The sequence below is a fragment of the Macrobrachium nipponense genome, chromosome 43 (genome assembly GCF_015104395.2).
Source record: "Macrobrachium nipponense isolate FS-2020 chromosome 43, ASM1510439v2, whole genome shotgun sequence".
Classification (NCBI taxonomy): domain Eukaryota; kingdom Metazoa; phylum Arthropoda; class Malacostraca; order Decapoda; family Palaemonidae; genus Macrobrachium; species Macrobrachium nipponense.
Genome location: NC_061104.1, coordinates 44964604 through 44987457, shown reverse-complemented (window position 1 = coordinate 44987457; position 22854 = coordinate 44964604). Strand labels below are relative to the sequence as shown.

General features: G+C 45.0%; 1 protein-coding gene across 1 annotated transcript in view; it reads left to right on the top strand.

Moving 5' to 3' along the window:
* Positions 1 to 5527: 5527 nt before the first annotated feature.
* The window catches only part of LOC135213911 (uncharacterized), a 64463-nt gene continuing 47136 nt past the window's right edge, over positions 5528 to 22854 (top strand). The window contains 1 exon segment of the mRNA XM_064248004.1: positions 5528 to 5820. The gene's annotated coding sequence lies outside the window, so the exon portion shown is untranslated.

Here is a 22854-nt window from a genome sequence, read left to right as displayed (position 1 = left end):
AACTGTTGTCTTGCAAGTGGACTTTATAGTCAAAGGCGAGACCCACCGCCAATAACCTAAGATAAAGTGAAGGAAGATAGGGAGAAGAGAGGTTTGGTGGAGGATGATGCTTTCGATAGAAGGCAGTGGAGAATAGGCGCATTAGGCGGCCGACCCCTTAATGTAAGGGATAACGGTGGGATAGAAGGTGCGTAAAGGCCCAAATAATATCGAATATATTCTGCTTTAGAATAGCCTTCACCCGAACGACATTGTATATAACGTATATGATAAATTCATTTACCATGGCCAATTATATTAGAACTATTCCCTCTGAGTTTATTAGGGTCTGTATTAGTACAAAGTAGATGGAATAGGAAATGGTGGACGTAATGGTAAAAAGAAGAGTGGCTGGAGGTATAGGCCTAGGTATCTTAAGCAAAAGTTAAGGTAGCTGTTAAGGTAATTACGGCAAATTTGATAAGAAGGAAGTCGGGAGAACACGAGGAGAAAATGGATGAAAAGTGACCTTGGGGTAAAGGCTCATAAGTTCAAGGAATAGAAGCTGAAGAATATGTAAAATTCAAGAAGGAGGATTGGTGCTTTTGAACCGAACTGAATTGAAAATAGAATTTAAACCAAAGGCCAAGCACTGAAACCAATGAGGTCTCTCAGCGATGGAGCGGAGATTGACAGTATAAGGTTACAAAGGTGTAAGAAGAGGAAAGCCCACGTGAAACAACTAGTTGCGGTACCCGGCGTTGCTTGCAATAAAAAGGGACATGCCGTCCGCGGTGACAACTCCTACAGGGCCGATTATGAAATCACTTTCAGAATAAGTAATCACTTTGGATCCTGCCGAGCCAAAGAAGGTTTGAAAAATCTGTAGTTATTAGGTTATGTGTTGTACCGAGTCAAAGAAGCTGTGAAAGATCCAAAGAGCTTGCTGTCAACTCCGAAAGTTGTAAAAAATTAGGGGGTATGTAAAAGAGGGGTTAAGGCCCCCTTAGAAACGGCTCTCGAATTTCGGATTTTAACTAAAACCTTCCTTGGCAGGTGGGGAGTATATGGTAAAAAATTTGGTAGTAATAGCTCTCATAGTCTGGACGTACATAACGAACAGACAAACAAAAATTGCCTTTTATGTATAATTGGTAGGAGAGGGTGGAAAGTAAGATGGAAGAAAGAGAATATGAAAGCTACAGTAAAAGAAACGGAAGGGATTGCAGCAATGGGCCAAAGGCACGCTGCAAAGGACCTTAAGTAATGCATACAGTGCGGTATTTGTGGCTTTGGAGAGGTGGAAAGAGGGAAATAAAAGCAGATTATTTGAAATGCGTTTACAAGTCAGAAGGGGGGAGTGGTATATAGTACGCCATGCAGCTTATATCCACATATACTATTCTTTTACTCTGGCCAGAGGAAGTCCTAGGAAAGATGGTCTGTCAATGTGTGTACGATGACCCCATTTCCGTTGTTTTAGTCTAAAGATGTTTTTAGATGAATTATACGATTTGCTCCTTTGGGCACTTTATTAGCAGAGCGTATTACTTAACGTATCAAATAGGACCTAATCATAGGAATCTTATCCTACATACATGAGGTAGAAGTTTACAGGATCGAAGCCTGAGTATTGCAGTCGATATTCACATAATAATAATTGATTATACTTATGCACTTAAACATGATGCAGCATCTTGCAATCAGCTTGGAACTGAACGTGTCTACTGAAGACGTTACGCAAGCTTATTACGTACATAACAGGAAGATTGTGGATAAAAATACAGGATGAATGATAAGGTCTTATCAAGAAGCTAAAAAAAAAAAATGGACGTTGCAGTAGAGAGTAAGGTCTTTAAGCCAAAAAAAAGATATTCTACAAGGAAGTAAGTGTAGAGAAGAAAAGTAATGAACGGAAGCTGTCTGAAGACGATGTATAGTCATTACTCGATGAGTGAGTATTTTGAAAATTTGTTAAAGGTGGAAAACGAAGAGGGGCACCCAGAGCTGAATGATGCAAGAATGGAAAAGGAAATAATGCAATGTTGTGAAATCTTTGGGAGGGGAGATTGTTCACTATGAGACTGTATGGCCGACTAGTATGTGTAAGGTACATCTGGACGAGGAAAAAGTTCCAAAGGAATGTGTGAGAGGAATAATAAATGTTTCTTTATTTAAGAGTAAAATAGATAGAGGAGAACGTAAGACTAATGGGAATATAGTGTTTCCTAATTTATCAGTGAAGCTGTATGGTAGGATCCTGATCGAGAACGTAAGAAAAATAACAGAAGGATAAATTGGGAGGAATGGGTGCTGCGAATCGAGCGTTTGTTAAAGGAAAAGGGTTCCTTGTATTATAGACCGGTTTAGATGAAGTTCAAAATAGAATCGATTGAGAGGTAATGCAGAGGATGTTGAGGATGCGTGGAATAAAAGGTTAATTTTATAATGTGATGCCGAAGATTATAAAGATTAGAGAACGCAAGTAGTAACCTGGAACGTGAGGATTCATTAGTCTCCAACGTTGCTCTCACTTCATCCTAATGAACACCATATTCTTTGGAAGCTTGAATTTCAAGTCAGTGGCCTCTATGGGCTTGTTCCATATGAATAGGTTTCATCTTCTGAATAATGATAATAAAGTGTAAGCCATAGCCAAGACACTATCAATTGTGCCTACCTCGGCCGAGGCTAGAAAGTTTGGAACTTAGGTAGTGTGACGAAGTGGCGTAGTGTATCTGGGTCTGGATACCATTAATACTTGATGCATGAAATAGTCAAAGATCTGTGTCTGGACACCATTAATACTTGTTAACCCAAATTGCCAAGTATCTGGTTACTACACTTACCATTTGTACCTGCTAATACAAGAGACCCTTTTATTCCTGGGTCTGGGACACCCTTTGTACTTAGGGCACAGTTCATTCAAGTACCTGGTTGTTACTTACCTCACTACAGACAGACACCTGACCCTTCATCACAAATACTAAACGACTGAATACTCTAAAGGTAAGAGTGATCCCTTTTTTTCTAACTGAACAGTCAAGAAAACAATCAGTCTAAGTTTATTAAAATATGTGTGAGGTAATCTTAATTAAAGGGCATCACTCGTGCAAATTCAAATTTAAGTATTTCCCTGATTCTGTTTTATTTGTGGGAAACGTCACAATTATCACTCTATATTTCTATCTAGACAAAAATTAAAGCATTATACTTAATTGTTATATACTGGTGGAATAAAATGCGCACATAGATTTTAAAAACAAAAATTTATTTATGAATTCAAAATTTATAAGTGAAATTCACAATCTCAGGGAAATTGTTATTGCTTGAAAACAACAGTTTAATTAATTCTTGAATTAATTATTAAGCAAAATTAAATCAAAGTTTATCAAGAAAATTAATTAAATTAAATCATAAAGCAATAATTAAATTTGAAATTAAATTTAATTAAATGCAAGTTAATTCACAAGTGTAAGATTCAAAATGTACACAATAGAATATTATTCAAACTAATTAAACAAAATAAAGACAATGCAGAAAAACATAATGCATAATATGAAAATAATTAAAGCATTGACAGTACAAACATTAAGCATGTAAAAAAATGGGAAATGTCAAAAGAACAAAGCAAAAGATAAATGTTTAGAAATGATAAAACCCCGAAGTGCACTTCAAAACATTTGTAAAAATACGTTATACACAACTGCGCTTCAATCAAAAGGCCTGTTACAATTTTACACTTTTTCACTATTTTCGTGGGCGCCTTCACAGATTTAACAAAAAAAATAATACTATGTTCAGATTCCACAAACAACACATATATTACTAAGAATTATATAAAAATGAGTGACCAGCTCGTTACGTTAAGTTACTGAAACAGCCTCGCAACCGAGCGAGAGAGAGACTATAACGCACGCCGCTCTCCTCAAAATGAATGAATAAGGTTCTCTCACCCCATAAGAGTATGGGCGATTAGTATCTAGATCAAGACCAAAACATATTACGTCATCTCTATAGGAATGGCTATGAATAAGGCTCCCTTGTTCCTTCTCAGGCCCGACTGCGATGTGTTTACATCGATAAAGAAAAATGCTTGGCTCATCTATTTTCAAGGGGTTGGATAACATTGCGGCTTGGGGGGTCTTACGCTTGTTTGCGCCGATAAAGAAATCACCTAGCTAAGACATTCTCAAAGTGCGAATACGACTCCCTTCAAAAGGCTTATGAGCTTTCACTCTCTGTGTGTCTTACGTACTTCAAAATGAAAAATGGATCACTTAAGGCATGTTATCTTTAAATTTGGGAAATCTGAACACAGAAATAAACATTTCATACCATGATACACAAGTTCTGATGTGAATTAATCATATTACCACAATTATAATTGCATTCCAAACTTACATTATAAGAGTAGGCATGGCCCAAACCACAGACTACCAGTTGTTGGACTGTTTATAGCCTAGTAATTGTCATGAATATATGGGTTATAGACCCCATTATATAGAAAAAAACTACCAGTTACACATGTCTTTATAGCGCTCCCTAAAAGCACAGTCAGTGCCACAGTCATCCAGTTACTGCACGGCTCTCCTCTAGTCAAGCGCGCTGTGTAGTATACACAACATGCCTCACAGGCAAATCTGATTCTTACCTGTGTCTTTCTTCTCCTCTCCTAGGTATTGTCTCCTTTGGTTTTCCTCTCCTTCCTGAAGTTGATTAATTTTTTAAAAATTGGAATCTTTTTTTGTTTTGTTTTTCTTTATATGCCTGATGTTCATCCATGGTTACTTTGTTGTTTATATTTCTTTTGTCCCAACTTTCCGATTGTATTCTCTCTCTCTCATGAGAGATCACTGTTCTAATAATGGTATAGAATAAAAAAAATGATATTGTGCTGCGACGCATCTTCCTTCACAATTATATTCAGTTTAATCAATGCTTATTAATGATTTCCAGCACCCTCCAGTTTTAATGTTTTCCGGGTTTCTCATAAAATCTAAACGCACAATTCAGCTTTTTTCAATCAGTGATCAGATTTTCAAATGGTGTTCTTAGGGATGTAATTGAATTGTTAAAACTTCAGGCGTTCAAACAATGGGCATTTTCTTTCTCATACAGGTGCACCTATCTGTCTGATTTGTTATTTCTCAAATGATGTTTCCTTCTGTATTTCTTCATTCTTCCGCAGTCTTTTTATTTCTTCATCTAATCTCTTGGTTACACATCCAGACAACATAATATAAACAAACAGTCTCACCATTTCAATGCATATTTTCATCTTATATCCGCAGTTCAAACCAGTAATTGTAACCGTACCCTGATACCCTCCAAAGGGGTCGGCCTTGAAACTTAGAGAGGTGTCACAGAAAAATTAAGATTTAAATAATCAGTTTCTATAGAAGAGATAAATAACTTTTTATAAATTATGTTAAATTAATTTATAATACATTAGAGCCAATAAAGGCAAGAAATGCGCTTTTTTAATGATCCAAGAGGGGTAGTTTTATATGAAACAATACTATGTTATGTAAACTTCATCCATCTGAGCGGCTGCATTTCCGGCGACTTTGCCGCAGAAACGTAAACAAGTTGTGATCTGTGAACTGTCTCTCACACACTGAACCCGTATTGCCGTTCACAATTATTTCATAATAATAATATGAAAACACCACCAGCTTGAGGACCTCTGTTCTCCGTTTTCTACTGTTATAAAATGACTGATCCGAGGGACGACCCGTACTACAACCGTCGAATCCGTGGCACTCCTTTCAATCGCTACCGAAATTTGATTTCATTTGCGTTCTTGGGAGTCAGCTGTCTGGTGGGAGTCGGCTACTAGTAAGTACATAAACCTCCAAAAGGAATGTTGTGTTTATGCTTTAATAAAACTTATCTTACTGGTTTATTATACTTCTTGATTACTAGTTTTTTAATGTTCTGAAAATAGAACTTCCTATTGTGCCGGCTGTAGGTAGCTAGGGTAGATCATCACAGCAGGCCAAGCAGGCCACCTACCATCAATGCAAGCCACCCTCCGAAAAAGTACATTATAACGCGTCCTGACACCCGAGATGGGCATCAGTCGCGACTGTTGTTGGTGAGAAACGGAGTAAAAGACCTCTACTCTCCTTTCGAAGTAAGTATTTTTCTCCAAAGTTAGAAATTAAGGCCAAATTTTAAGATTTAAACAGAGGGTACTGAAAACGGTCTCAAACGTAGTGCAAATCTCACCAAACGCGTTCAACATTTTTACTTACAACTCGAGGTATTTTAGAAGATTGACGCCATCTCGATGTTTACGGTAGTAAGCTTGTGTCAATGAAACTAACCATTTCCTGTGATAAATCCGCACACCACTTGTACCCACAGACGCTGTCGCCACTTTTATCCACAACAATACGAAACAACGATTTCTCATCAACAACAAGCCAGGCGCTTAAAAACAGCTGTTGGGGTAGAAGATGACGAGAAGCGTGCTCTTGGCTAATTTTTTAAATAAGTAGTAAAACATCAATATTTTACATATTTATGATGATTAATTTGAAAATATTCGTTATTGAAAAAGTAACTCGACTCTGACTCAAATTTAAGTAATTATTTTTCTGAATTAGAACGTTCTTTCAAGTTTGTATTATGACGTCACGACATCTTGACTTTCGTACCTATTGTAAATAATTGCTATACTCAACTGTCATTGCAGAACAGTTTACCAGTTATTCATGCAGATTGTATCAGCTATACATGTAATTGTTATAATCGTAATGCGCATATATATCTTTATTATTTACTTTTTGGATATATGAAGATGTTTTACTGCTGGATTATCGCCGTAGTGTGACGCAATCGGTTTCGGTCCATGGGCCTCTTGTCTGTTTTCGCACCATAAGAAATTATGGGGCCGAATTTGCAAATGACCAGAAAGTCGTTAAAAGAGGAAAGTTAGCATTGAGGGCATATGTTTTGACTGAGAAAAATACAAATTTATTCAATAGCTAGCTTGTAAAAACTACTTGTTATAAAAACTTGATTGACAACTAACGCATGTCTACTATGGGTTTCAGAGACAGTGCAAGCAGTTTTTGGGCAATACCTATTTCTGTAACGAACACTCTTAACAGAACGAGATTTTGCTATAGTGCATTACACCCCAGTGCCGTTAATTTATAAGGGTATCGTGAATCACTAATCGTAAAGAATAACGACACTTGTCCTTGTACCAAGAGACAAAAACTCCATTATGCATGAAATGGATACGAACACACGCGTATAAAGCTCCACCTACCCTCTCCCCAACCCCCAACCCCCTCCACCGCCATCCCTTTTCTTCTTCGTTCCTCCGCCTTCCTTTTTCTCTCTCTCTCTCTCTCTCTCTCCTCGCTCTCTCTCTCTCTCTCTCTCTCTCTCTCTCTCTCTCTCTCTCTCTCTCTCTCTCTCTCTCTCTCTCTCTCTCTGTTGCCATTCGGTATGTGTTGACCCTCCAAACTGGGTATAAGACTACACACAAAACGTTGAAATTGGTGAAATTAGGCTATGTATTGGAAGTATATATACATAAATATTAAAGCAATTTTATCATTATTGCATTACTATGACAACTAGAATTCATGGAAACAGTTTATAACCTGTTTAAGCGTCACCCACGTAATAATACGTTTACCGCGATCTACTCGGTAGCGCCTTCAAAACGGGATATACGTTCAAGACTTTAACTGTGCTTGTCAAGCCGTCAGCCCCGTAATAATACGTTACTCGTATAGAAAGTGTAGGAACATCATTTGGTAACACTCTCAGCACATGGGAAACTTATTTCCAGCCTGGCAACTCTTTCCTGGTGGTCGCTTATGCTAGAAAACTGCCTGTCCCTGTTGGTTTTCTTTCAATACGCTTCGGGGCGTTTATCGAGACAAATTGGATTTCGCGTCTTTCACAATGAATGTCCCAAACGAGGAGGCATATTTCTTTAGGTGAGATCAATCAAATACTAGATGAGGAGTGTGATATTGATAACCTATTTGATGATGAGAGCTCTAGTTCTGAATCCTCCAGTGATGATACAAACTTTTCTTCCAATTGCGGGAGTGAAGATGACTTTTCTTTGCCGAGTTGACTGGACTCCGAGAGAGAGAGAGAGAGAGAGAGAGAGAGAGAGAGAGAGAGAGAGAGAAGAGAATTTCCTACAGTTAATTACAGTATGAATAACAAGCATAAAATCATATTAACTTTGAAAACTATCATCAGTGCTATGATCGCTGATTACAAAAAAAAAGCGTGACGGTACGTTAGCAGCGAGCTCATCAGGGGCGACGCTTAACAGGATAATGGAACGGCGTATGTGTGAAGCCTCCACTAATGTGCAACGATGATTTTGCCATTCTTAGCATGCAAACATTAAAGCATGCAATCATTAAAGGTTACAATTTATTTCTGGCATACGATTATTTAAGAAATTCAAAATAACTAATAAGACTGAAATCAATGAAAAGTGCTAGCAAAAACAAAAAAGCAAAAAAAAAAAAAAAAAAAAACGTAGTCGTTCCTCTATGCACTTTTCCGTATCGTTCCTCTATGGTTTTCGGCAGCCAGATGTACGAAAACGTTAGAAACATTTGATTTTATCTACGTTAGAAATATCTGTAATTTTTTCTTTTCGGGTAATTTGGTTGCAAAAAAAGGGATAATATACATGAATTAAATCAAATTTTTAAATAACAATGTAAATTTAAACTAAAATAACGAGTAAAGTAAACAGTTTAGGGAATAAAACTTTGCAGTTTCGTCGTCTGTCGTCGTCTGTCGTCGTCTGCTGTTTGTAATTGTGTTTATGGCGCGCGCGCTTAGAAACCAGGAACAGCAACGGGTTTAAAGTGCAATGTGGAGTGAACTGAGACCAAAATGTGTATAATAACAATCAAAAATAAAGCACTGTGGAGTTTCAGTTGTGATGGCAGTAAGGATAAAAACCGCCGATTACAAGGTAAGAATGAATTCAGTTCCAACCATAACCCCGGGAATAACAAGTTTCATACTTTCACTAATATATGGCAACAAAATGTTGTTTTATTGTGCTGATTACAACTGCAATCTTGAGTAAGATCAATAAACGTTACATACATACGCTAACATTGTTCAAATGAGTGCTGGGAAGGCTGGGGAAAGATGGTGGCCGTCACTGATGAGAACCGTCCATGAAAAACGTAGCCGCCATATTGGATTTAAAAACTGCCTTGAAAACATATTTTACGAAGAGCTCACATGCTTATTTTAGTTCGTATGGGGCTTTTCAATATATCACAATATGTTGACGAAACTTCAGTCTTTTAAATGGTATGCTTAGAGTTGCAATTGTATTCATGTTTCACCAAATTAAAATATCGAGTGAATAAGACCCGTCTACCGTGATGAGGGTTGGCCTGTTGTGATGTTTCACCCCCTACCTACCCACTGTCCATTTGCACTTTTTCTGTCCACACCTTTCATTCTTCCCTCAGTTGCCAAAAAACTACCGAGGTTAGAGGCCTGCAAATTGCTATGGTGATCATCCACCCTCTAATCATCAAACACCAAATTACAGACCTCTAGCCTCAGTAATTTTTATTTTATTTATAGCCTAAGGTTAAAGTTAACCATGCTCGTGCATCTGGCAACGCAGCAACACGGGCCACCATGGCCAGCTGTGAGTTTCATTGGTCACGGCTCGTACGGCATTACCCTTAGACCACCAAAAGATAGGTTAGATCCATTTTCGGGGTTGTTGCGGAAAAAGACTAGGGTAAACAACCGAGTAGGCTAACTGCGGTCACCTTGACCGTGTTCGGAACCCCCTTCAGAAAAATTACTTTAACATGTCCTGACACCGGTGATGGACACCAGTCAGGAGTCATCGGTCATGGAAGGAGCACATTGAGACCTCTACTTTCCTCTTGAAATAAGAGTTTTCTCCCAAAGTGTAAAATGATGTCATAATTTAAGATTAAACAGAGGTTAATGAACATCTAGCCATGTGCAGTGCTAGGGTAAACAATCATGGATGATCCACCATCATCACGCTGGCCGGGTCTTATTCACTCGATATTTAATTGGTGAAACAAGAATACAATTACAAATCTAAGCATACCATTCAAAAGATTGAAGTTTCGTCAACATAATGTGATATATGAAAGCCCCATACGAACTAAAATAAGCATGTGACGCTCTTCATAAAATAGCTATGTTTTCTAGGCAATTTTGAAATCCATTATGGCGGCGATTGTGTGGCTGGACGGGTCTAGTCACGGATGGACACCATCTTTCCCAGCCTTCCCAGCACTCATTTGAACAATGTTAGCGTATATAGGGTAGAATATCACGACAGGCCAACCCTCATAACGGTGGACGGGTCTTATTCACTCGATATTTAATTGGTGAAACATGAATACAATTGCAACTCTAAGCATACCATTTAAAAGACTGAAGTTTCGTCAACATATTGTGATATATGAAAGCCCCATACGAACTAAAATAAGCATGTGAGCTCTTCGTAAAATATGTTTTCAAGGCAGTTTTGAAATCCAATATGGCGGCTACGTTTTGCATGGACGGTTCTCATCAGTGACGGCCACCATCTTTCCCCAGCCTTCCCAGCACTCATTTGAACAATGTTAGCGTATGTATGTAACGTTTATTGATCTTACTCAAGATTGCAGTTGTAATCAGCACAATAAAACAACATTTTGTTGCCTATATTAGTGAAAGTATGAAACTTGTTATTCCCGGGGTTTATGGTTGGAACTGAATTCATTCTTACCTTGTAATCAGTGGTTTTTATCCTTACTGCCATCCAGCAACCTTGAAACTCCACAGTGCTTATTTGATTGTAATTATACACATTTTGGTCTTAATTCACTCCACAGTGCACTCGAACCACATTGCTGTTCGTGTTCCTAAGCACTCATCCGTAAACAAAGTTTACGAGCAGCAGACGACAACACTGATTATGAGTGCAAAGCTTTATTCCCCTTAATTTGTTTTACTTTTACTCAATATTTAGTTTTAAATCTACTTCAAAATGTTTATTTAATTCATGTCCATTATCCTTTTTTTTGCAACCAAATTAATCCCAACAATTACAAATGTTTCGGATGTATACTTACGAGCAGACGACGTGAGGAAAAATGGCTCATCGTTGCCAATCTAGTGGAGCGTCACACATACGCCGATGCATTTACAAACTGTTTCGATGAATTCTAGTTGTCATAGTAATGCAGTAATGATAAAATTGCTCTAATATGTATATATACTACAAATAGATACGCTAATTTTTCACTTATTTCCCCGGTTTGTGTAAGTCTTATACCTAGTTTTGGAGGGTAAACACACATACCAATTGACAACACTGATAAACAATTGAAGAGCGCAAAACGCCGCAAAGAATGCCGTAGTCCCCTTGAATAAGTACGAATAAGTGCTGGTTTAAGAGGTGGGTTTTACGATTGTTGTGATGAAAGTTGCCCCAGCGTCTATGGGTACAAGTGGTGTGCAGATTTAGCACATGAAATGGGAAGTTTGTTGACACAAGCGACTCCGTAAACATCAAGATAGCGTCAATCTTCGAAACATTTTTAGTTGTAAGTAAAAATTTCTAAAGCGTTTTGGTAAGATTTCCACTGCCGTAGCCACCCTTTTCAGTACCCTCTGTTTAAATCTTAAAATTTGGCCTTAATTTCTAACTTTGGAGAAAATACTTACTTCGAAAGGAGAGTAGAGGTCTTTAGCTCCGTTTTTCACCAACAAGAAGTCGCGACTGATGCCCATCTCCGGTGTCAGGACGCGTTATAATGTACTTTTTCGGAGGGTGGCTAGCGTTGATTGTAGGTGGCCTGCTTGGCCTGCTGTGATATTTTACCCTATGTAACGTTTATTGATCTTACTCAAGATTGCAATTGTAATCAGCACAATAAAACATCTTGTTGCCTACATTAGTGAAAGTATGAAACTTGTTATTCCCGGAGTCATGGTTTGAACTGAATTAATTTTTACCTTGTAATCAGTGGTTTTATCCTTACTGCCATCACAACTGAAACTCCACAGTGCTTATTTGATTTTTATTATACACATTTTGGTCTTAGGGTAAACAACTGCATGGCCTGGATCAACTCAACGACAATCACAGCATGCCACCCTCCGAAAAAGTACTAATAACGCGTCCTGACACCGGAGATGGGCATCAGTCACGACTTCTTGTTGGTGAGAGACGGAGCTAAAAACCTCTACTCTCCTTTCGAAGTAAGTATTTTCTCCAAAGTTAGAAATTAAGGCCAAATTTAAAGCATTAAACAGAGGGTAGTGAAAAGGGTGTCCAAAGCAGTGCAAATCTCACCAAAACGCTTAAATTTTTACTTATGCTTAAATATTTTAGAAGATTGACGCCATCTTGATGTTTGTGGAGTCGCTTGTGTCAACAAACTTCCCATTTCCTGTGATAAATCCGCACACCACTTGTACCCACAGACGCTGGGGCACTTTCATCACAACAATCGGAACACGGTCCCTAACCACGATGTTTATAAGGAAACTACTGTTTTGGTAGAAGGAGACGACGAAGCGTGCACTAAGATAATTATTTAAATAAATAGTAAAACATCAATATTTTACATATTTATGATGATTAATTAGAAAATATTCGTTATTGAAAAAGTAACTCGATTCTGACTCAAATTTAAGTATAATTATTTTTCGGAATTAGAACGTTCTTTTAAGTCCTGTATTATGACCTCACAACATCTTGACTTTCATATCTATTGTAAATGAATTGCTATACTCAACTTTCTCGCAGAACAGTTTACCAGTTATTCATACAGATTGTTATCAGATATTCATGTAATTATTATAATCGTAATGCGCATATATATCTTTATTATTTATTTTTTGGATATATGAAGATGTTTTACTGCCAGATTACCGCCGTAGTGTGATGCAATCGCTTTCGGTCCCTGGGCCTCTGTCTGTTTTCGTACCATAAGAAATTAATGGGGCCGAATTTACAATGACCAGAAAGTTGTTATAAGAAGAAAGTTAGCATTGAGGGGCATATGTTTTGATTGAGAAAAATACAATTGTTCTGATACGAATACAAACCATCGGTCCCTTACAATAGAAAGGTAACTAGCGGCAGCTGGAACGGTCGTAAGCTTCGAACAAGGGAGTTCGGTAGTTAACTGCTCGTCCGACAGTGCGCGCGACGCGCGACTGGAAGGTGAAGAACCACTTTGTTTTCGGCCGCATTGGTGGATGGACGTGTTCTTCATCGCTCTCTGGCCACTTCTTCGTCATATGCTTTGTGTTGTTTTCTCAAAATTGGTTTGTTTGTGTGTGAAAGAATACTGTAAGTACATGTACTTTCTTTGTTTTTTTGCATTTAATTGTGATGGATCCTCGTGAATTGGAGCTGTCCCCACGCCCCCCCATCAGCCGCAGAGTTTGCCCTGGTGTGGAGGGCCGTAAGTGCGGGATCTTTCGTTCCTTCCCTGAGGTAGATCCCTATTTATATTGTGCTCGGTACCGGGGGCGTGAATGCTCTCGGGCTGAGGCCTGTGATGTTTGTAATTCATGGTTGGAGGAGCAGTGGGTGCTGTACGAAGGTAGGAGGAAGCGATGTAAGCCTGCCAAGGAGTCATTGGAAAGCTCTCCGGTGACTCCCTTGGTCACAGACACGTCGTCTTCCTTCCTGCCGCCGGCTCAGCTCCCGCGTATGGCTCCTTTGGGGGAGGGTTTCTCGTACCTTCTCTTCACCCAATCCGTCGAGCGTAGAGGAGGGGGCGAGATACCCCGACGTACAGCTGTATTCGGGGTCTTCCGTTCGCTCGGGGTGGGGCTCGCCCCCCTCCGTGCGAGGGGTAACCCCTCCTACTAACCTGACTTTTGCTTCTTCAGGTGCTCCTGCTGCGGGCAACGACCTCGGCCAGGTATGGTTCTCGCTGGGTCTGCAGGGCACACCGAGTGTTTAGGGGCTGCTACATCATTTGGCGGGTGCTGTTCCGGTCACCCATGGACCGGTGACCACCACCACCACCTTCTCGACCCCAGGGTATGCCGCCCCTCCTCACCTGGTCTACACCCAACATGTGACGTCGGTGACTCCTTCGGCTGCTGTACAGGCCCCGATTGCTGCCTTTCCGAGGAGGGGCGTGCCTCCTCCACCCGCGTTCATCGCCCTCGCCCCAGCCCCTGACTTTCAGTGCTTGAAGAGTTCGCCCCTGGATCTGCCACTGGTACCCAGGATGTCGCTGGCTGCTGCCCCTTCTCCTGCCGTACCTGTCTTGCCTGAGCCAGACCCTGCCGACGTCATTTCTGCCCGTGGTGTTGCTGCCCCAGTCGCAGATCCTTCTGGACAGGTGCAGCCGGGCCGTGTTACTTCGGCAATAGCCCCGGCTCCGGCCTGGATGGAGGACCTGACGTCTGTCCTGAGGGAGCTGACGAAGAAGAAGAGGAAGGTGTCGTCGTCATCTTCTTTGTCGTCGCCTGCTGCTGCCTCTTCCCCTTCGACTTCCAAGGCTTCCAAGCCGAGGAAGAAGAAGGCTGCCTCCTCCCCCCCTAAGAAGTCTCCTTTGGGAACTTCTAAGGACCTGTCTCACTCCTGTGGAACAGGGGGTTCTTCTGCTGGTCCTCCTGCTCCTTCGGGAGTGGGACCCATCTCTCCTTCCGCAAGGAAGAAGAAGACGATTACCAGAGGGGTACCGGCTAACACCGGTACTTCCTCGCCTGGTGCTAGAGGTCCTACCTCTACACCAGGTTCTGGCTCGGCCTCTCGTTTGCGAGAGGTACCGAGTGTACGGTCTCCTGCGAGCGACCGTGCAACCAAGGCTCAGGCTTCCGAGTTCGCTCGGCGCCAGGACCGAGGCACAGAGTGGAAGGCTGGCGAGAGCCGCTCAGGTGACTCGCCAGGCCAGCGATTGCTCTTGTAGCGAGCTGCCGGCTACCAGGGTTGACGTGACGGTCCCAGACCGGTCACGGGCTGAGGCTGGGAAGAGGTCCCCTCGATCGCAGGAACCAGCCCCGGCTGGTTCCAGCGGTTCGACGAGCCTGACTGCCACTCCCATCGGGACCGGACGGGTAGGGAGAGCAGCTGCTGTTCTCGGTCCAGCCGCGTTCCCCAGGAGAGCCGCGCGACCAGGCCTGCAGCTAGATCGCCACCGCGGGTTGATGATTGCCTGCAGCCCCCCCAAGCACACCGGTTCTGCCTGTGAGCGAGGGGGGAGCGTCAGGTCTTCCTCTCCAGTTCCTTCAACTTCCTCGGGCTACACCGGGAAGGGCGAGGCGACACGGAGTGATCGTGAGGGGCGCGCTCCTCACGGTCCCGCCACGATGCTCTACGAGCCAGTCACAGTCTTAGGACCGACCAGGTTGTATGCGCAAGTGGCAGGAGGAGACTGGGAGGGGTCTGTCGCTGTTCCTCCTTCTGAAGGAGGAGGGTCTTGAGAGGTGTTCTTGCTGGAGGGGCTTGACGGTCCAACTCCTCAAGACGCAGTCACTCCTGAGATCCAGAGGAATTTTGCAGAGGTTATTGCGCTGATTCGTCAGCACAACGACCTATGGGGAAGGATTGCCGCTCCCACCTTCTGAGCCCACGTCCCGGCTCGAGTCGTTCTGGGGGCCTAAGAAGGAACCCAAGACGACGACGGGTCTGCCCGATCAGAGCTGGCTGACTCGGTGCTGGGCCAGGTGGACTCGCTCGTCTCCGGACAAGAGGGTTCGCTATGGTCCGGTAGGTCGTCCAAGCTACTTCCCCCGCCTCTACTGTGACAGAGGAAGTTCTACATGCCAAAAGAGGATCCGATGCCGCCCAAACAGGTTAACCCGGAGCTAGCTAGGCTAACACCGGGGGTGTCTCTGCAGCAGCTCCTGTCGGAGAACCTGTGGTTCTCACAGTAAGAGGTACTTGCACTGGAATCCACTGCCATGGCGGCTTTCCAGGCAGTCTCCTGGCTGGACCTGTGGTCCCTCACAGTGTCCAAGGTCGTGGCCACCTCAGGAAATCTATCACTCCTGAAGTGTGGGACCCGGCTTTCGGGAGGCTATGCCAGTCTGGGGGTAGGGCCATCTCCTACCTCGCCCACCAGACAGTAAACCTGTGGGCCAACCTGGTACTTCGGCGTAGGGATGCAGTCCTCACCCGAGTGTCCAGGGCGGCTGGGCATGAGGCGGCATTGGCCCTTTGCAACGGACCAGTGCGGAGTTCCTCCTCTCTCTTCCCAGGAGAGATGGTGGACGCTGCGGTGGAATGACGGCGCACTGATGACAGTGACCGTCTGGTACACCAGGCAGTATCGAAGGCTTCTGGGCAGCCTCGATTGACTGCGGCCAAACCCAAGAGCTTGGTTAGCGCTTCCTCGGCTGCTAAGATGATTGCATCGTCGAAGCCCCGAGGAAAGACTCTACCTTCAACTTCTGCCAGGGGAGGTCGCTATCAGCCCCCCTCCCAGCCCTCCTTTCCACGAGGAGGAGCGGGGAAGATATCGAAGCGAGGCGGCAAACACTAGGGACGTCGTTCCCCCTCACCTGCTGCTGTAAGGGGGGGGGTTGCGTAGCGAGCCATTGGGCAACATGGCAGTGCTACGGTGCGGAGACCTGGATAGTAGACGTCCTTCAGGAGGTGTATCTACTACCCTTCGAGTCTCGGCCACCCCTTACCTCCAACCTGGTCCATCTTCAGACCTACGTTCCTGGAACATCAAAGGACGTAGCTCTTCAACAGGAAGTCCAAGCCATGCTGAGCAAGGGAGCTGTGGAGATCGTCAAGGATCGGTCACCGGGTTTCTACAGCCGTCTTTTCCTGGTAGAGAAGTCTTAGGGGGGCTGGCGCCCGGTGATAGATCTCTCTCCCCTGAACCGATTCGTTCGCCAGTCTCTGTTCACAATGGAGACGGCATGTTCCGTGCTCAACTCTTATCAGGGAGAACGATTTCATGCTTTCAGTGGATTTGAAGGACGCGTATTTCCAGATACCTGTCCATCAATCCTCCAGGAAGTACCTCCGCTTCATCCTCGACGAGACAGTGTACCAATTCAGGGCACTTTGCTTCGGTCTCTCAACCGCCCCACAGGCGTTCATGCGAGTGTTCACTCTGGTGTCTGCTTGGGCCCACTCGGTAGGGATACGTCTTCTGAGGTATCTCAACAACTGGTTAGTCCTGGCGAGCTCCCACTCGCAGTTGCTACGGGACAGGGATCGACTTCTTGAGTTCTGCCGCATTCTGGGGATCGTGGTGAACTTTGAGAAGTCCGACCTTGAACCTAAGCAGATTCAGGGAGGCAGCCGACCGGTTCCTGTCTTGGCAGGAACAGTCAGCTCAGCAGTGGCAGGTCGTGATCGGCCACCTGTCGTCACTCAAGGAGTTAGTCCCTCACGGGCGTCTTCACCTGCGGTCTCTTCAGTGGAGACTAAAGGAGAGTTGGTCACAGGCAGAGGACCCACCGTACTTCCCCGTGTCCCTCACGGAGGAGGTGAGGCAGGACCTAACCTGGTGGCTGGACGACAGGAACCTCTTAAGAGGAGTCCCTCTCCGCACTCACCCCCCCGGAGATGTTGCTGTTCTCAGACGCGTCCACCGAGGGATGGGGCGCACACCTGGAGGAGTTGCTGACTGCAGGAGTGTGGGACCATCATGACAAGCACCTTCACATCAATGTCCTGGAGCTCAAGGCAGCTTTCCTCGCTCTCGCTCTCCAAGAGTTCCAGGACCGCTTTATGGGACACTCGGTGGTGTTGATGTGCGACAACACCACGGTGGTGACATACATCAACAAACAGGGGGGCCTAGTGTCCCTCCCGTTGCACCAGTTGACGCTGCAGGTGCACAAGTGGGCCGTGGCTCACTCGGTAGAGCTGTCAGCCCGCTACATTCCAGGCAAGAGGAATGTAGTAGCAGACAAGATCAGCCGTCGGGATCAGGTGATAGGGACCGAATGGTCCCTACACTCAGACGTGGCGGAAAATTCGGTCCCTACACTCAGACGTGGCAGAAAGGCTCTTCAACCTGTGGGGGCGTCCAGCAGTGGATCTGTTCGCCACCCGGCACATCAGGAAACTTCAGGTTTTCTTTTCAGCCGTGCCGGACCCATGTGCAGCTGCTGAAGATGCTCTTCAACACCCGTGGGACAAGCTCTTCGTGTACGCCTTTCCCCCGTTCTGCCTGATTCGCAAGGTGATCAGCCGAGTGCTGGCCACCCCGAATCTCAGGATGATCCTGGTGGCTCCCAAATGGCCTGGGGCCATTTGGTATCCGGACCTGTGGCTCTGCTTGCAGAAGCACCGAGTGAGATTCCCCCTTGGCACAACCTTCTCGTCCAGCCCCACTTAGAACGGTACCACCGGACAGTCCAGTCTCTACATCTTCACGGCTGGCTGTTATCCATGATCTCTTGCGAGCGAGAGGCTTTTCTCGCAGAGCAGCAACAGAGATGGCTGGGCACGTCAGACAGTCCTCTGCAGCTGTGTACCAGGGGAAGTGGGCTGTCTTCTGTGGTTGGTGTCGTAGACGGGGTCTATCTCCTCTCAGAGCGACTCTTCAGCAGGTAACGGATTTCCTCATATTTCTTCGCCGAGACAAGCTCCTCTCCGTCCACACAGTCAAATGATATAGAGCTGCCCTGGCCCTAGTCCTGAAACTGAGGGGATTGGATATCTCGGATTCGTTTGAGATCTCCTTGCTTATGAGGAGCTTTGAGAGGTCTTGCCCACCCAGGGAACTCAGGCCCCCGGGGTGGGATGTGACTCTCGTCCTTAGGAGTCTGACTCGAAGGCCCTTCGAGCCACTCCGAGAGTCGTCAGACAGGGATCTGACCCTCAAGACCCTCTTCTTGCTGGCCCTGGCATCGGCGAAGAGAGTAGGGGAACTTCATGGTCTTTCCTTCGACGTCAAGCATACCAGGGGATGGGGATCTGTGACGCTCGATTTTGTCCTGAACTTCGTAGCGAAGACTCAGAATCCTTCGGTCCCTGACAACCGGTTTGAGTCTTTCACAATCCCCTCCCTAATGGACTTCACCGACAACGATACGGATGAGATGCTGCTATGTCCTGTGAGGGCGCTACGGCGCTATCTGAAGAGATCTCGGCACCTCAGGCCAGAGTGTCGACACCTCTTCGTTAGCACCGGGGTGACCAAGAAAGAAGTATCCAAGAACACACTTTCTTTCTGGCTGCGTGAGGTAATCAGGAGGGCGTACGAAGCTGATGGTAGCGACGACATCCGTACCCTTCGTCCGAGAGCCCACGAAGTCAGAGGTATTGGTCCTTCCGTTGCGTTCCGCAAGAACTTCGTGGCGCAGGTCCTGAAGGCAGGGGTCTGGTCTAACCAGACCACCTTCACCTCCTTCTACCTTCGGGATATTGCCCACAGGTCCTTGGACACTTTTTACTTGGGACCCGTGGTGGCTGCTCAACATGTGTAGCTTACCCAGCACCCGAGCGGACAGATCAGCATTGAATCCTGGTGTGACTGCATGAATGGATGAGTGAATGAGAGTGTGACTGGCTTCTCTTCCCCATCTTTTTCTTCCCCTCTACCTGTGGGCAGAGGGACACGGTCGTCACTTCGCTGGAGCAGGATACGATGCAGGTAAGCTACTCGACTGAGCCCCATCCTATCCCTTTCATTAGGGATAGGAGCGAATATCCACCACTTCCCCCAACAAGTGGGGGGAAGTGGAAGCCAACAAGAGACAAACCCATGACTTTATATTGCCTCTTACAATAGGAACAAGTTCTTGCTTGCTAGTTTTAAGAGGCACGCTTGCCTCCCTCTTATTACTTGGGTCCAGAGGTCTGACCATTAATCCTGCAGTACATACCCCGATCATTGGGCAGAGGCTAGGATCCCTCCCTCTGCTCTTACGACCAGGGAGGGAATCCAAGGTTGGGCGAACACCAGTCTGTTCTTAAGACTCAGATTCCTCCCACCAAGAAGTGAGTCTTCCTATTGTAAAGGACCGATGGTTTGTATTCATATCGGAACAAGTGACAATTTGTCGAAAATTGTATTTTAATGTATGACACTTACCTGGCAAGTATATATATAGCTATATTCTCTGTTCCACTGGCAGAAATTTTCAAAATCGCGGCAAACGCTAGTAACCTAGTAGTAGTTCAGGTAACTACCACCCCGTTCCCGTGGCGCTAGCGCTCGGAACCATTCCCATTTTCGTCAGATTTTCTCTGCCAGCCGAACCGTCAACATTGTTGGTGGTTCCCTGCTAAGATTTTCGAGCTCGTTGCCGACTTTTCGCTGTAATTGGACGGATTATTTGGTATTGTACTTGGAACGTTGGCTTGGCATTCGCTTTTGATTATTCTTTGGATATGTCAGATACAGGTGGTATGTTTAGAGTTTGTGTGAAAGAAGGGTGCAAGGTGAGGTTGCCGAAGGCTTCGGTCGACCCTCACACGGTATGCAAGAAATGTAGAGAGATTGTGTGCACTTGGGAGAGTAGGTGCATAGAGTGTGAGAATTTAACAGAGGAGTGGAAGACCCTCACAATGTATGTAGAAAGGTTGGAGAAAGATCGTGTGAGGAGATCTGTGTCTCGAAGTGAAAGGTCTAATGCTTCTAGTAAAAGGAGTGAATGTGTTTCTTCTCCAGCTCCTTCTAATGTAGAGATGGTAGAACCTTCCCCCCAGGTTTCTCCTGCGCCCGCTGCTGTATCGGAGGAGGCGAAGGATTCACAATATGTGAAAGTGTTCGCTGCCCTTGCTTCTATGGGTGACCAGATACAGCGGTTAACCGACAAAGTGAGTGGTTTTGATGTGAGTGAAAGTGTAGTGGAGGGGGCGTCTGATCGTCTCTCTCGTGCTCCTAGACCTAGACCTCTGTCAAGCTCCCAGACCCAAGGGAGAAGGCATGTCGACAGTCGAAGGGAGGCGAGAGAGGTTTTGACACGGTCAGGCGTCCCTTCAGACAGTCCTGTTGTTAAGTCCCAGGCTGTTGCAGTTCGCCAGAGAAAAGGCGTGACTGGGAAGTGTGCGTCCTCTGATGGCTCTACATCAGGCAGGGAACGGCGGTATTCAGTAGTGTCACGTCCCCTCAAGAGGACCTTCAGGACATCGACCGCTCAGGATAGGCCTTCACACGTTCGAGAAGCATGGAGTAGTCCAGAGGTTTTGTCCTCTACTGAAGATGAGGATGCAGTTCCGATTAAGAGGAAGAAGATCTTTCGTTCGAAAGAGGACGCAGTACGTCCCTTGCGAGCCTTGGTCTCGGCAAGAGATTCGCCCCCTTCGTCTTGCTTTTCTTCGCCTCGTCTCTCTCCTTCGGGTAGAGTTCAGGATCGCTCTCCCCTCCGTCACAGTCCTACTCTTCCTTCTCCTCCGTCGCATTCGATCCGTCAGGAAGAGAGCACTAGAGATTTCTTGAGAGAAATGCAGTCGAAGTTAGCAGTTCTCGTCAATTCGTGGGAGACTCCCATTCAACGTTCATCGAGACGTAAGGACGAGTTTCCTCCCCGTGAAGTCATCCAAGAGGACAAAAGACAAGAGTTTACCTCCTCTTTCTCGTTCTTCGTTTGCCGGGGAGACAGGATGCACTGGTCTTTCTAGGACGGACGATCGAGCAGCGGTTCAGGACGTAGGACGCAGGAAGAAGCTTGTATCGTTGGACGCAGGACGCAAGCGGCAGGACGTTGATCCTCTTACGTTGGACGCAGGACGCTGATACGTCGGCTTTGGACGCAGGACGCAGGTGGCAGGACACCGATACGTCTGCTTTGGATACAGGACGCAGGCAGCAGGATGTTGATCCTTCTGCAGGACGTCAAGATGATAATGATTTGCAGGACATTTCTTCAGCAGAAGAAGACTTGGATTTTGTTGAAGATAAGAATGTGGAACCTTCTTCAGATTATAAGATCCTGACTTCCTGTCTTCTTTCGGTCTTTGAAGGGGAATTTCAACCTTCGGCCCCTTTGTCTCCCCTTTCGCAGTTTTCGAAGACTAAAACACCCAAGAAGTCCTCATTCCTCAAGATGACGCTCTCTATTTCGGCGAAGAAAGCTCTTCAACGTGTGAATACTTGGCTGAAGGAGAAGAAGGAAGCAGGGAAGTCTTCTTTCGCTTTCCCTCCAGCCAAGTTAGCCTCGAAGTCGGGAGTGTGGTACGCCACTGGGGAAAGTCTTGGCCTGGGAGTACCTGCCTCCTTCCAGGGGGATTTCTCCAGTATAGTGGATAGCTCTCGCAGACAGGCGTTACACTCTGCCAAGATTTGGTGGACTTCGTCTGAATTTGATCACCTTTTTAAGGGAATATTTAGGACTTTCGAGGTCTTCAACTTCCTCGACTGGTCGTTGGGAGCCTTGGCTAGCACGTTGGAAAGCGATAATTCTCCAGACATGGAAGTGCCTAAGAGTATTATGTCCTGCATGGATAAAGCTCTTAGAGATGGGGCTAATGAGCATGCCTCCTTATTTACAGCAGGAGTTCTTAAAAAGAGGTCTCTTTTGTGTTCTTTTACATCTAAAGGAGTTTCGAACTCTCAGAGATCAGAGTTAATGTTTTCGCCTCTGTCTAACCAGCTGTTTCCTTCGAAGATTATTAAAGATATAGCTCTGGCTCTATCTCAGAAGGCTACACAGGATCTTCTCTCCTCTTCAGTGAGGAAGTTTTTACCTTCCAAAATGATTAAGAAGGCACCGAAGGAGTCGAGACCTTCTCAACAGCCCTTTCGAGGTAGGACTTTCGCTCGCCCTTCCTTTAGAGGCAAAAGACTATCTGCTAAAAGGGGAGCTAAAACGACTACGAAGCAATGAAAACCAAGTCCTCCAGACGTCAGTTGGGGCCAGACTCCAAGAGTTTTGGGAAGTCTGGCAAAGCAGGAATGCAGATCCCTGGGCCATCAGTGTAGCTCG